The sequence below is a fragment of the Calonectris borealis genome, chromosome 8, assembly GCF_964195595.1.
Source record: "Calonectris borealis chromosome 8, bCalBor7.hap1.2, whole genome shotgun sequence".
Lineage (NCBI taxonomy): Eukaryota > Metazoa > Chordata > Aves > Procellariiformes > Procellariidae > Calonectris > Calonectris borealis.
In genome coordinates, this window is record NC_134319.1 from 2968597 (window position 1) to 2982996 (window position 14400).

General features: G+C 43.3%; 1 protein-coding gene across 1 annotated transcript in view; it reads right to left on the reverse strand.

Annotated features, from left to right (window-relative positions):
- The window catches only part of ROR1 (receptor tyrosine kinase like orphan receptor 1), a 54734-nt gene that overhangs the window by 14640 nt on the left and 25694 nt on the right, over positions 1 to 14400 (reverse strand). The window lies entirely within an intron of this gene.

The following is a 14400-nucleotide window of genomic DNA, read 5'->3' on the forward strand; positions in this document are numbered from 1 at the left end:
TGCCTGGTAAAAACAGGTAGTGGCATTTCAGGTTAGACAGAATATGCATTAATGTTGTATGAAATGAATGCTTTCTGCATGAGGGGGAAGGCTATATTCAGGAATATACCCAGCCTTGATTAGAAGAGAAACATAAACTGCCTGGAAAAAAACATTTATGTTTATTTAAAGCAGCTAACATGCTGTTTGCTGGTTTGGAACCAAACTTATACTTAATATTAATAAACATAGCAGGAAGAGTCATGCTAGCAGAGACAGAATTTAAAGCGTATATAGAAAATCAAACCACTCCCAGCACTGATACCCTTGAAATAGGAAATGTTTCTTCAATCTTCCGTGAGTGTGGTAACAGTTATTGCTAAAACAGAACCAAAGCTAAGACAGGAGTTAAGTAGACAGATTTCTTTCATTAGGTGCTTTGTTTTATGCAATATAGGAGACATTTAATACATAAATCCAGATGTGAAATTATTTGCCAATATTCTTCAAACAAAGCAAAGAAAGGAAATTACTAAACCTCTGAAGACCAGACCAGTCACTGCTTATTTTGAACAGATAATCAACAGCTAAGTGCTGGCACACAACCGATAGTTTTATGGATGTTTTGAGGAGGGGTTTGCATACGTGATCGCTGAAACACGCACCCAACTGCATGAATCAGCCCTTTTACTTTCTCGCTTTGAGAATCCAGTTGGAGATATTTGGGACCCGTTTTCTGGAAAGACAGACACCTCGGCTGGCTCTGCTGAGGCCCCGGCAAAGGGAGATGCCTAATGAAAATTTGCTAATAATTTCTTCGTTACTCGTGCCGGTACCCACCCAAGACAGCTACTACATGGCTCTCAACTTAGAAGAAATGATATTGGAATATCCCCAAGTATGATCACAGCTGGGTAGGCAACAGGTTACCTCCTTTGTGTGCTTTCTTTTTTTGCAGAATTCATCCTCCCCCAGATGCGGAAAGCCTAACGGTGGAATCAGACTATGCCGTTAACAGGGGAAAATCAGCGCTTTTTTAATCAACTCTGCCATTAAGTTTAACAAAAGACACTTTCATCTCCTCCTGAAGACCTTGGCTGTGAGAGCTTGGAAATGCAAATTACATTTAGCCTCTTTGAAGTCACCCTTTCATTGTGTGCACGGCTTAGAGCAAGCAGCCAGCCTCGCAGCCGGGCTCCTCAGCGCCTTGTCACAGCGGCCAGGGCGAGCTAATGGGATTAGCGGGAAGAAGCGCTAGGATCGCCTTCCAGGACACCCCAAACATCTCCCGGCACTCCTCAGCTACCAGCTCCAGAGCACCATCCCAGGAGTCACGCAGCGCTGTTTTCCAGTTCACAGGGAGAAGCTAGACACCGTGAATTAACTGCAGTAATTTATGGCTGTGAAGACAGGGGGGTGGGAAAGAGGGATGGTAGAGATGGAAACCTCCTTCCACAGACATCTCGCTTCAATTGAGAAATCAATGGGAAAGGGTCCAGGCTTCATTGGATGATGGTCCCAAGATGTTCCCAAGAACATTGAAAATTGGATTGCAAAAGCGCAACCTTTACACTGCCAATTAAACTCTTCATTAACTAGAGCGATGGTAGGCTGCGATGCCTCCGATAATGGATAGTACCCAGCCAACACAGATACTCTGAGATGTAAACAGAGACACACAACCACATCCATGTGTTCCTGCATGGAGTCAGCTCTGGCAAAAGTATTTTTACTCTGTTGGTTCTTGAAGAGAAGACAAAAGAGCTGAAACCTGAGCTGAAAACCCACAATAACTACTGCAGGCTCTGGAGGTCAATTCTCCATCTTCTAATCAATAAATCCCCCAACAGGATATAATTTACTATTCATTTATTATTTATTATAATTTATTATGGAATTTAACTCGGGGACTACACCTAACAGCAACTGCTCTTGAAGGCGATCAAGCATTGCAATTTAAGCGCACAACTAGATAAAGAAGACAAAACCAGGAGGAATGCCATTAACATAGCAACAAAGCAAACGCGCCTCGCTGTGATGCTCACCTTTGAACTAAAGAAGATTTAACTGCAATAGCTGCACGCAGCAATGATTGGAGTGAGCAGGGACACCAGTTCACCTGGATGGAAACGCCCCGAGGAACAGGATTTTGGAAATAATCTCAGAAGGTGAAGATTAGAGTAAAGAGGAGAGCCTGGATCCCACCACCTCTGCCCCCGGGGCTGCATGCCAGCCTTGAATTCACAGAGGTAAAACATGAGATTAGTAGCTCAGATGGAGCAGGCACTACTTTGAATTGTTTTGGAAATCAGTTTTGTAATGGGGCGGAAGGATAAATCAAATGAAAGGAACAGGAGCATCAGAGTATGACAGAAGTGCCCCTGAGACAGGAGAGGGCACGGTCCCCTGGTCTCCGCTCCCAGAGCTGCTCCGCTGGGGCATGGTGATAAAGAAGGGAAGTACTGGGCTGTGAGGTTCATCTAGTGCTCCTGACAGCTATCAGGAGCTCAAAATAGCAGCTCCCACAATAGGAGTCCTGATCACAGGCTGGTAACACATCATTGTGGTTACTGGCACATGCTTCTCTACGACAAGTGGCCACATCTCACTCCCTGGCTCCGTTTCTGTGTCATCCTTCCTCAGCCATTCAGGGTCACGCGAAATCCCCTCTTGCCTCTGCATCTCTTCATGATGTCTCTTCCCCTCCCTCACTCCTGCAGCTCTCTTCTATGAGATGGCTCAGGATGGATATGTTTACATCTAGTATCTAGGGCTGCCCTGGGCATCCCTTTGGTCCTTGATGGGCAACCGAAGCTGTACCCAGCGATATCCAGGGCAGCCCTGGAGACAACGCTGCTCAGCTCTGCCAGACGGACGCTCCCCGAGCCGCTGCTCCCCACAACACAGTGTTTCTGGGGGGCGGCCGCCAGCTCTCCATCTAAGACCATTTCCCGCTGAACAGATTGCTGCCGAGGCTGAACACCCTCTGCTCGCCAGACGTTTCATCTAAAACCAGAGCCGAAGCCTGACACAGAGCCCACAATAGCAGGCAGAGCTCCTACGCGGCTTAAACACATTCCCCACCTCCTGCTGCCAACTGGCAGCCGCTTCGGCGGCTGGCTTTAAAACGCAGCTATCAGTTTCTTGGGATCAAGGCTGAGATGGCCAATTCCTTTTACATGGTTCACATCTTGCATACCTCACATGCTTTTTGTAAGCAAATCACACCATCACCGCTCAAATGTGTACCTGCTTCATGGTCCTGATCCGATTCCACCCACAGAGAAAGGATGGGTCCCTTTGGCTCAAACAGGAGGTAAAGTAGGCCTGATTAAGCAATTAATGTGTTAAAATTTACAGACAAGCTTAAGTCCTAATGAAATGGAAGTCAACCCAAGCCCTAGGCATTGCTGATTGGGGATAGACTTAATCGCTTGTGCAAATTCTCCACTGAACTAGAGAGGTAAGCAGTCAGCAGGTGAAAACGCGGATGCCAGCTTGCAGGAGCAATTCCAGCACTAATCGCAGCACAGGTTTCGGGGTCTGGGTGCTGCCCCCCCCCCCCGACTCCCGCTTCTTCCACTGCCTGCACCCCGCAAAGCCATGGTGACCATTCGGTGAAGACTACACAAGAAAAAGGAAAGCGCTAGATTTTAACGACAGACAGATGATACAGCACTGTAGCGTTTTAGGATTATTTCCTTTCAGATTTGGTTTCCACTCTGTTTTCTGCTTGGGTCTTTAAATATTTCTAGCATTGATGTTTATCTTGGAGCTTGCCCATTGCTTTTAGATCCTGCTGCAGTTCCCTCTGCGACAATACTTCTGGCTTCATGTAATAATAGTACCATGGATTAAATTTACACTATACTCAGGTGTCTTTAAGTATCTGGTTGCACAAAGTTTACAAAAGACTGAGTAAAAGCTTTGAAGGGCGTCCACACCAATTCACTAACTTAATCTGACCTAACCTAGAGCTTGCCTCAACATGGGATGCACTGGGTCTTCATGCAGCCCAACTTGACCAGCATCTTTCTTTCTACAGATTACAGAGGCTGCATAGAAAGATCAGCACCGTAATAAGGTACTTCATGTCTCTCTGGGTATATCTGAATATGAGAAAGTGCCTGTATGAGTAAAAGGACCCTGTCCTTCACAGATAGTTTAAGATGACAAAGGTCTCAACAAGGGTCACCTAGACGGAGCCAGAAAGAGAGACCAAGTCACAGCACACAAAAAAATTTGCAAACAACTGACAAAGAATTCACTGTCACCGCTTGGGTTCATTTTCCCCTCTTTAATTTTCTTTTGTTTTGTGCTAGCAATATTTACATCTGTCAACCCTGGGTCACCAGCAGCTTTTCACATACTGAAATTGTAACAAAATAATAAACCAACCCTAAACCAAAGGATGGCTGGTGCAAGTTCATGTTTCTCCTCCTTCCTTTTGCTTCTCACTCAGACTCTCTCAATGGCTTTCTAACATCACAGCGACATCCTTCTCTTCTGCCTGGGATATTCTTTCACCCCGTCTGACTTGGGCATATTGAAGAGGTAAACAGGAAAGCAAGAGAGTGCTTATAGCTCCACGTGCAAAGGTCTTATGGTGAATGAAAAAGCACATTCAGAAAAGGCAGAGCGGTTCGAGCCTCGAACGCCATCCATCGCTGGGTCTGGCACCGCTGCGGTGTCGAAACGCAGGGGTGCTTCGTGCCGTGTGATGGAGGTGCTGCTCTCCGTAAAGGTTACCCCCTTACTGATGTCTGCCGCTTCCCGCACGCCACAACCTCCCTGGCCCTTTTCCAGGTGAAGGCAGGATCAGCAACAGGCAGCAGGACTGAGCCCAGCAGGCACTCTCGAGACAGCGATTCGTTAATAGAAGCTCCCCAAAGGGTTGTTTCTTATGGGAGATACAGTAATGCATAAAAATGTGAAAGGAAAGGAAGGGAGGATCAAAATCTCTGACTTTGCACTGGGAACCCAAAGGAGGTAGTTACATGGGCCATCTCAGGAGAGATCTCTTTATCTCATCTGCTCGTGGCGTGACGGCTCCAGTGAATCGAAAGGTTGATTTGCCCCCCAGTGCAGCGCCTTTCTCTTGCAGCCTGAAACCGGGGAGAACTTCTAATTGCCTCTGACTTGAAACAGCAGCAGCTTTTTAGGCATCCCCACGCAAACCAGGCAAAGTAGCTTGCAGCAGCGGAAAAGCAATAACAATCAGTTTGCAATTCGTTCCTTATCGGCTCGCGCTAAACCTGGAGGGGCTGCACGGTACCCACCTCATCAAATTGCATCTCTGCAGTCTGGTCTCTAAATACAAACCATTTCTGCAAGATTCTCCATCAAAGTCCACTTCCCAACATCCTGACGTTTCTTTATCAGAAATTGCCCGAATCTAAACAACGTTCCCAGCAAATGTCAACACAGGTCCAGGAACTTAGTTTAGCAAAAGCTTTGTAAGCAGGCTTTACCATGAGTTCGCTTAGAAGCATTTAATAAAATAGAAAAACTGAACCTTGTGAGATCATGTTGTATTTATTTTTACAATATCCCATGTCTTAAAAATACATATTCCAAAGATGGTGTAATTGTGTGGTCATTTCTACCACACCCCGTGGACTGATGTCTGTCTTTTTTTTTTCTTTTTTTTTTTTCCCTTTTTTTTTCTTTTGCTTGAAGAAGGATTTGCATGAGTACCCAGTGAGAAAGAATCATAAATGCAGGACTAATTTTGATATCTTGAGTGAAAACAGGCAAAGGAGAGATGTAGGACAAGGCAGGACAAAGTCCCAAATGCTGTGAGTGTCCCAAGACAAGAGGTAGGAGCATCGCTCTCCCTCTCAATGCCTGTTCCTACACCAGCCCGCTACGATAGGTCTGTTAGTTGGTTAGATGGGATCATTGGATTACCATTATTTTGGTAACAGCAATGTAAATAGGGGAGCGTACATAGAGGCAGTGAGGATTAATAAAAGCAGGAGGGGAAAGGACATCATAACGTTCAGTGACCCTGGAAGATGGCCGTGTAAAGCCAGCACGGGATTAAGGTGTGTGTGCAAAGCCAGACTGATTTATGAGGATTTACCAATTTGAAGAGCAAAAGCAAATAAATGCTGTATTATCTCTGAGATCTACCAAGTGGAGATGGAGTAGCTTTGGCTCTGTGTGAAGACTGTCCAGACATTTTTTCACTTACAAAGTGAAAGGCATTTTGTCTTGCTTAAAAAAAAAAAATGTTCTACCATAGCACTAAACTAGTCAGAGCTGTTTATCTAAATAATTTATATCCAACAGCAGAGTACTGATGCGAAAATGCAGCCACCGTTGCCTAGTTCAGACAACCAAGTGCTTTATACCCTTCTCTTGCTGCTTGCTGCAGCGGGACAACAGAAGTGCGAGCAGACGGCTCAGCTCCCGTCACCCCCGCACGGGCAAGTCCCCTGGCACAGCCGGGCATCCCCACGGCGCCTGAGGAGACTCCTGTGCCCTCTCAAGAGGGTCCTGCTTAACGCTTGAATCATGCACTAAAACTGGGGTTACGGAGGGTGTTGGTTGCGGAGTTGAGTTCATAATGAATGCTGATAGGTGATAGCACAGAGGGAAGAAACATGCTCTAGAAAACTTTGCAGTTAATTAAAAGGCGTATCGATAAATTATTTTAATTATTACATATATCCAATACACCCTCTGTACATGCATTAATGCTGTATAAATTATTTGTACGTTGTTAAATAAATTGTATTTTGTTCCGTACTCATGTTCCAGCTTCACACAGAATAAAATGAAAAGAGTTTTTACTTGGCAGATAGCCCTTAAAGCAAACAGATGAATAATACTCTGTCATACTTTCCAAAGAGCAAAACCCAGTTGCTTGCGCCTCACTTTGAAAATGGGAACATATTGGCTCTGTTTCATAACAATATTTCAGAATGTGAGGGCTGCATTTTACTTTGCAAAAAGAAGAGAATTGCCCAGACTTGCACGTCACCGTGTAATTTAAGGAAAAGTTCTGTGTAATATAAGCTATTGCTGTTTTGACACCCCTTTAAAGTTGCAGGGCAGCTAGGGTTTAAATGGTTCACTAGAAAAGCAGAAAGGCATAAAATAAAAAATTAATAATGCTGTCCTTTGACATCATTAAATTTACAGAGTCCCATAGCACCACTGATAGACCTGGTTCCTAAAAATAATAATAATAATAATAAAAAAATCAATAAGCAAATATGATCTGCCTAAGTAACTACTTTACTTAGTCATTAACTCACGTTCCAGACTGATAGCTGGTTTAACATGATGCCTCCGATCCAGAGACAGATAAAGCATCCAAAATTAATGTGAGTTTGGGATGCTGTTTTGCACGGCTCGGCACATGGGATGGCACCGAGCGGCCCAGGCCAGCGCTGAGGCCACATTATGGCCATTCTCTGCTAAAACTGGGACACGCAAAATTCCCCGACCCCCCAAAAATCTTACCATTACCCAAACATATTGGTCTGAGCGTTTCTCAGGGCTGCATGTCGTTGCGCTCCCCTCCCCCAGTCACTTCTCGTTAGAGGATTTCGGTGCTGAAAGGAGGCAGGGTTGTGCAGAGACATAAACATCACTGGTGAGAGCTGACATGTGTTTTCTACTAACCTCATCTGGGCAGCGCGGCAGCATCCACGGTTTTGGAAGCTTAATAAAATACATCTCTCACGCAATTAATCCCTTGGCAAGGATACACCGAAGCAATTACTGCGTGTTTTTCTTTGTCATCATAAGAAAGTTTTACAGTGTCTCTATCAAAATGACTCATTTCAGGGAGGCAAAAGCTGCCTAGAAAAGCTCAAGAATTTGATCTAAATATTGACCAAAAGTAAATAAATTAGCTGGGATGTTAGCCTCTGAGATTCACTCTTTTTCTCCTCTTAAACACTTTATAACAATCCCTTCCCTACCAAAAATCCTCCTGCAAAGTCAATAGGCATTCTTGCAAGCGAGGGGGCGAGCCGGCCGCGCGCTTGCTCAGCAGCTGCAGCTGGTTAGGAAACAGCCCTGGTAACAGCGTTTGGATCTTTCCTGGCAGATTTCTTACATCATTATTCAAGATGAACTGCAAATCATATGCTCGTAGTTATGGAAATGGCAGGAAACTTCTTGCACTTATGTTTTGTTTGACAAAGCTATTTTAAGGTTATGTTTGGAAGGTCGGTTCGTCCAAGTTTCTAGATGCAGAGGAAAAAAAATGTAAAATGTTTTTGAAGAGCAGTCAAGCAGGATAAGATTACAAGTGCTAAACGTTGCCTCTTCTATCAAACCTTTGTACTGCACAGAAAAACACACTCCCTCCGCCTGGATTCCCTCACGGAGCCGCAATGATCTCACACACACGTTCCTTATCCACCTCTCATCAGGCATTAACCTTTAGATAAGGAGGTTTTGATGGAACGATCATCAGCTTCACCCCATAAATCGCCTGCAGCCGCCCTGCCCTGAGTGATACCAGACTCCCCCTCCGCCCCACGGGGGCTCGGGCCATTGGTCTGACGGCCCTCGGGGGCGGACGGGCAGGACCGGACCCTATCACACCCACATCCATCTCCTACATCCCTCGGGCACCGCGCCGGGAGGCTGTGCGGAATAAGACAGAGAGGCAGAGGGAAGAGACTTCCTCTGCCTAAGTGCCTTGCCCCATCCCTCTGATTTTTGTCCAAATCCCTAATAACTGGGACCTTTTTGAACGCACATTTTATGAGCAGCCTCAAAGCGATCTACAGCCCGACTGCCGCATCTCCATCAGCCACCCAAGCCCAACCATCACGGCTTGGTGCAGCTCTATTTGTAGAAGTGATACCAAGCCACCAGATCCGATGGAGCTCCTCAATCAAATATCGCATTGCTTTCATATGCACGAAAAGTATTTAAATGACCTATTTGACGGCGAAGCTGATATTCCCCGGAGACTGTTCTCCATCTATAGCATTGCCATATAGGAGAGTTACTACAGGTTTGCTTGGTGCTGCATGAGGCTGGCACTCTTCCACATAGGAACAGGAGAACAACACACCCTTCTGCCTCTCGGGGTCTGCCAGGAGGGTGTACATAGGACTACAAACAGATCATATCACAAAGGACGTACTCTAGATTGTATTCAGTCTCTAGCCAGATAAAAATCCCCAATACATAATTTCCCCTAAGGAATTTATTCATTATTTAGTCACATGAAGTTATGGAGGTTGTTCAGATTTCATTGAGCAATAAAATAAGTTGCAGATTACATTGTGCAACTCCCCCACAAATTTGATTTTTCCCCCTCATAATATACAGAAAAGTGCTGTGTGATATATTAAAAAAAGAAACTTTAAATATAAGAGAAATGCAGTCAAGGTTGAGTCACCTTTCAAATGGCTTGATCTGGACATTAAGGGCTTTATTCCCAAATATTTTACTGCCTCTTTACAGGCATAATGGGGCCTCAGAGAGAGGGTTCGTGCAACTGATACCACATGAGAAGGTCTCTTCACACCAGAATCGTGGCATAACCAGGCTTTGATGCATAAGGAGCTGGGTCCTCCGAGGAGCATTGGTTTGAGAAAACAGCAGGGACAAGGGTACTTTGAACCCCTGTGATTAGAAGAGGGTGAGAATAATAACAAGGTTTTAAGTAACACCTTTCTGTTTGCCTTACATTAAATCTCTTTTGTGAGATGTCCTTTTTTTAAGGAAAAATTAACATTTTAAATTTTCCAGTTAGCATTGCTAATGATTCCTGCCTCTCTCACAACCACTTATTCATTGCCGATGACTGAAACTGCTCAAGCGTTCAGCAAAAGAGATTTTGCTTGCTACTGTATGATACACACCTATGTTTGCAACAGGATAGTCAAGTCTTTCGGAATACATAGAAAATAACACACATTCATAAATGAGAACACCAAAAATGAACACATTTAATCTCAAGCAAAAGACAATTTTTTTACGGTGTTAACACAGACTATTCAAATAACACAGGAAAGTACCTTCATTTTCAAGCTATTTTTCCATCCTACGCTGTTTTTTTTCTTTCTCTCCTACGGAAGGACATCCAAACTTCCCATTCTCCAGCAACGTGTCTTAAAGACCTGGTTTATTCCCTGATAAAACTACTGCAGATTGTTCTTTGCCTGGGAGGGACTTCTTACAGAAGGCAATATCCCGCTCCTTCCTGGGCCTCAGGACACCGCAAATACAGCTTTGAACTATTCCTAACTGATACAAAGACGTGTAAGCACCAAGAGTCAATACTGAACACTACAGAATGAGTTTCAGAGCTTCTGCAGCCCATTTTATCTCTCACTAATTCTTTCCTGCTTTACCTTATTTTCTGAAGTCACAGCTTTATTTCTGCTCCTCCCTCCCCTCTCCTTCCTTCTAACATTTAATTTGTCTTATATGACTCAAATAGGTCTTTCTTTTGGTGACCTAATATTTTAACCTTAAGCATGATGAAAAACAGACTTCACAAATCTGACACTTGAATTAAAAGTGAAACACATGCCTCAGCACAAGCTAATTAAAAATAATACATATAATGTTAGCTTGTTTAAACTATTATTTGACCAAAAATTTACACCTATCAATAACTACTATAGTCCACAATTGCTACAAAAATAACAGTAACCACCACAGTTACTGCAAAAATTAGCTATGTTACTTCTCCTTTTATTTAACAAAAGTTTTCACAGATTCCGCGAAAGCTGCTGAGCCGAATTGCTGAGCTCTACCCAAAGAGACGCCGGCGCACACAGCGTGCGCGAGGGCTGGCTGAACGCAGGGGCACGGGTACGGGCTTCAGCACACCGGTACCCCAACGCATGAATCCTGTACCTGCTCAGCACTGTGCATCGCTGTTAGATGCCCCACTACTAATTCAGATACCAATAATTACTTGCAGATACCTAATTTTACAGGTGGGTAGCCTTCTTCCTCTCAATGTGGTAACTCTTGCCCTGAAATGCATATCAGTGGTTCCCTTTGATGGGACGGGGGAGAAGCCAGGCACTACAAAGTAAGGACAGTGGATGGAGAGCAACTACATGGAAAAAGATGATCTGAAATTCCCAACTCCTTTTAAAAATCTAGCGTAGAACGTATTTTTCTAAATGGCCTTCCTAGGAACTATGTCAAGGTAGGAATACAGCGTTTTTCTGCGCTGACGAGCAGTCTGAGGGTTTATGAGCATAATACTCATACTTTGGCTGGGGGTAGCTGGTAAGTCCAAAACCGTTTTAAGCAGTTAGTCTTATTGAAATAGTTGGTCAAGTTTAACAACTGTGAAAACATTTAAAGTTCACATAACTTGCAGGTCTATCATAAATTCTGCTCCTGACAGAAACGCATAAATAGAGGCTCCTCAGCTGGGAATAGCCAATGTGCTTTAAAGGGTATCATGAGTTATATTAAACTGAGAATGTCTTGTGAAAAAGATTGCTTTCGAGATAAGAAACTCATTCTTAAGACAACAAACATGAGTGAAAATATGCTTCAGTGAAAATTAAGATCTGTCCATCCATTCCCTAATGGTAATCGGATAAGGCATGGAGAATTTGTTTGTTTTCTTTAAAAGCATTATGCCTCTCTACATAGGCTGCGCAGACCAGCGTGAAGCAACCACACTTCAGTAAGCATCTTGGGACCAAAATATTCATATTTTGGTTAGCCTTGAGAAGGATGCCTAGCCCTAAATTCTGAAAATCCTGATTGGAAGGAAGAACTGTGTAAAAACGGCAGCTTTCTACTCAGAAATGGGCCAAACCCCTTCTAAAACTTTTGTTCTTAGAAAGGCAGTCACTGCCTTTTCCTCCTACTACCCCAAAAGAGTGAATACGTTGCAACACGCCTTCCTGCCTATTTTCTGGCAGCACCATTAAAAGAATTATTAAGCAAATTCTGACCTCCAATTTTTTTCTTTCTTGTTGTGGGAAGTAAAGATGGAAACATCTAATTTTGCAAGGCCAATCGGTTCGAAATACTACAAGCTTAAAGTGTTTGTCTGAGCGACTCGGAGAAAAGCCCAGCTTGTTTGCAGTCAGGTGTTTGTAGGAAACATGTAAGCTAATGCCACTTTGCAGCTCATTTACAGCCAATAATTGGTATTCAAGATGAAAAAACCACTCCCCCCCCCATAACCAGCACCGTGCTTTTTATGATTCAAGTGGCAGAAGAAGGAAAAGGTACATATTTTTCTGGACTTGTCCAAGTTTACAGGATATGCAATTTATTGATATATATCAACAACAACAACCAAAAACCCTATCCCAATTGTTTTATTTAGTTTCATTTTATTATTCCAGTGTGTCAGCAATTGAGAATAGTAATTTGATCGCATTTTGCATTAGAAGTAATTATGCTAACTTGCCACTGTGAATGGATCACAAATTTCTAAGGCATTTTACACATAATGCAAACTACGTTCAAGGTACTCAAAACATCTGGCTCTACCATTTCTCAGTAAGAAAGCGCAGCCGTGTCTGCCAGACTTCCTACCTGCCTCTGCATGGCGCGATGGGCTGAGCTGCGTGACACCAAAATTTTAGCTGTAATCCTGAAATGAATTGGTATTGATAAGGTTATATGCATGCTATGTATTATATTAATGCATTCCCTCACTGGAAAAATATTATTTAAGATAATAGAACTGTTTCTAGAACCTTGTTTTAATAAAGTCTGTCCTGGCATACTTTTGCAGTTGTACTTTATCAAATCTAAAAGCTAGTTTTTATCTTTGAGTAGGTGAAATGCTGGTTTGTATCAATACTAACTCTTATCATGGTCTGGTAATATAAAACATGTATTTTACAACTGCATAAAAAATTAAATGAGGATTAAGCCAAACATCATTTACAAAGGCATGCACACATACCATCCATGCAGCAAAGCCATTTCTCTCACAGTGTGCGTGAGATGAAAATCAAAGGAAACACTCGTATTTATATACCATTGCTCCTTTTATCCAGCCGAGGAACTTTATTTTGGCAAGACCACGATTGCCCATTTTGTCTCACAAAAACGCCTTATATGCCCAGGATGGAGTAATATTCCCGAGTTATTCACACTGAGGAATAATACGGAGCAGCTCCACAGAAACCCATGGAGTTCCTCTGGGTTTATCCCCATATAGCTGAGATCAGACTGTGAAACAGTCGCAGCTCCTGATGCCAACTATTGCCCCAAACACAGCTCCCAGCGCAAAGCAAACATTCTCCAGATCATTCCTTCACTTTTATCATTGCTAGAATAATATTTTCTCTCATTCCCTTTTCGTTCCTTTCAAATCTGCAAAAGACAGTACACTCACGGAAGGTCAAATCCTCATCTGCTATGTGTGCCAGGGCTAATTTGCATCCGTTGAGGAGGAAAAACTGACACCACCAAATTTTAAATAAATGCTAAAAAATTACCATGAGAAGCAAAAGTCAGACAAGAAGATTTCTGAAACTAGCATAGCTGCAAACAGTACAGAAGAGGCTTTTACTATGCTTTTAAGTCCAAGCTTAAGAGATTCTGCTATAACTCATACTTGTTTTTCGCAAGATGGAAATGGTGGAACTGTCAACAAAAACACAGAGTAAATGCATTTATTTATTTATCATATAAATACAACAAAATAGTTTCTCTTCCAAAAGCAATTAAAGAAGACATTAGATAGCACCTACTAAAACCAGATCTTTTAAACAGAGGCAGGTCAAGACAGCTTGCATCCAAGAACCGCAAAAGACAATGTCTCCACGAACTCTTCACGACTGTCGACTTAACCGACTGCGTTGCCGGTACTCACACACGGCGTGGAAAGACGCAAGTGACTCCACGCCTGCCGGCCTTACACCATCCAAGACAAAACAGTGGAATGGCTGAAATGAAGCCCAAACAACGCAGGATTTGAGGCGGTAACAGAGCTGGTGGCAATTCCCAGGAGCTTAGGGAAAAGAGACCTCTCAGACGCGCTTTGGCGAAGTCAAGAGTTGGCTTGTAAAGATAACAATGTTTGTATATTTAGAATCTTAGAAAGGCATTTGACTTGACACAGCACAAGCATGTTCAGAAGTTAAAGACAGATAAAATCAACATGACGCTTCTTTTTTTTTTTCCCAAGGATGTGCCCTAGTTAATTCAAACCCGTCGGATTTGGAACATAACATACCCGAGAGAAGTACTGCAGCCTGTGCTGTCCCCAGCATGGTCAGACGGAGATGCAACAGTCTCTTCTCACCTCTAACACCTCCAAATCTCTAAAGTAGCTGTGAACCTTGAAAGGGGATCGGCTTGCTAAGTGTTCTTGGTGCTAATTGCCGGGCAGAACTGTGGCAAAGAATGTGCCCATTCATCTCGAGCAAAATCAGGACTGAGAGAATATTTATTTATTTAAAGTCAATTTACTCACATGAGAAATTTGTCTGGAAAATT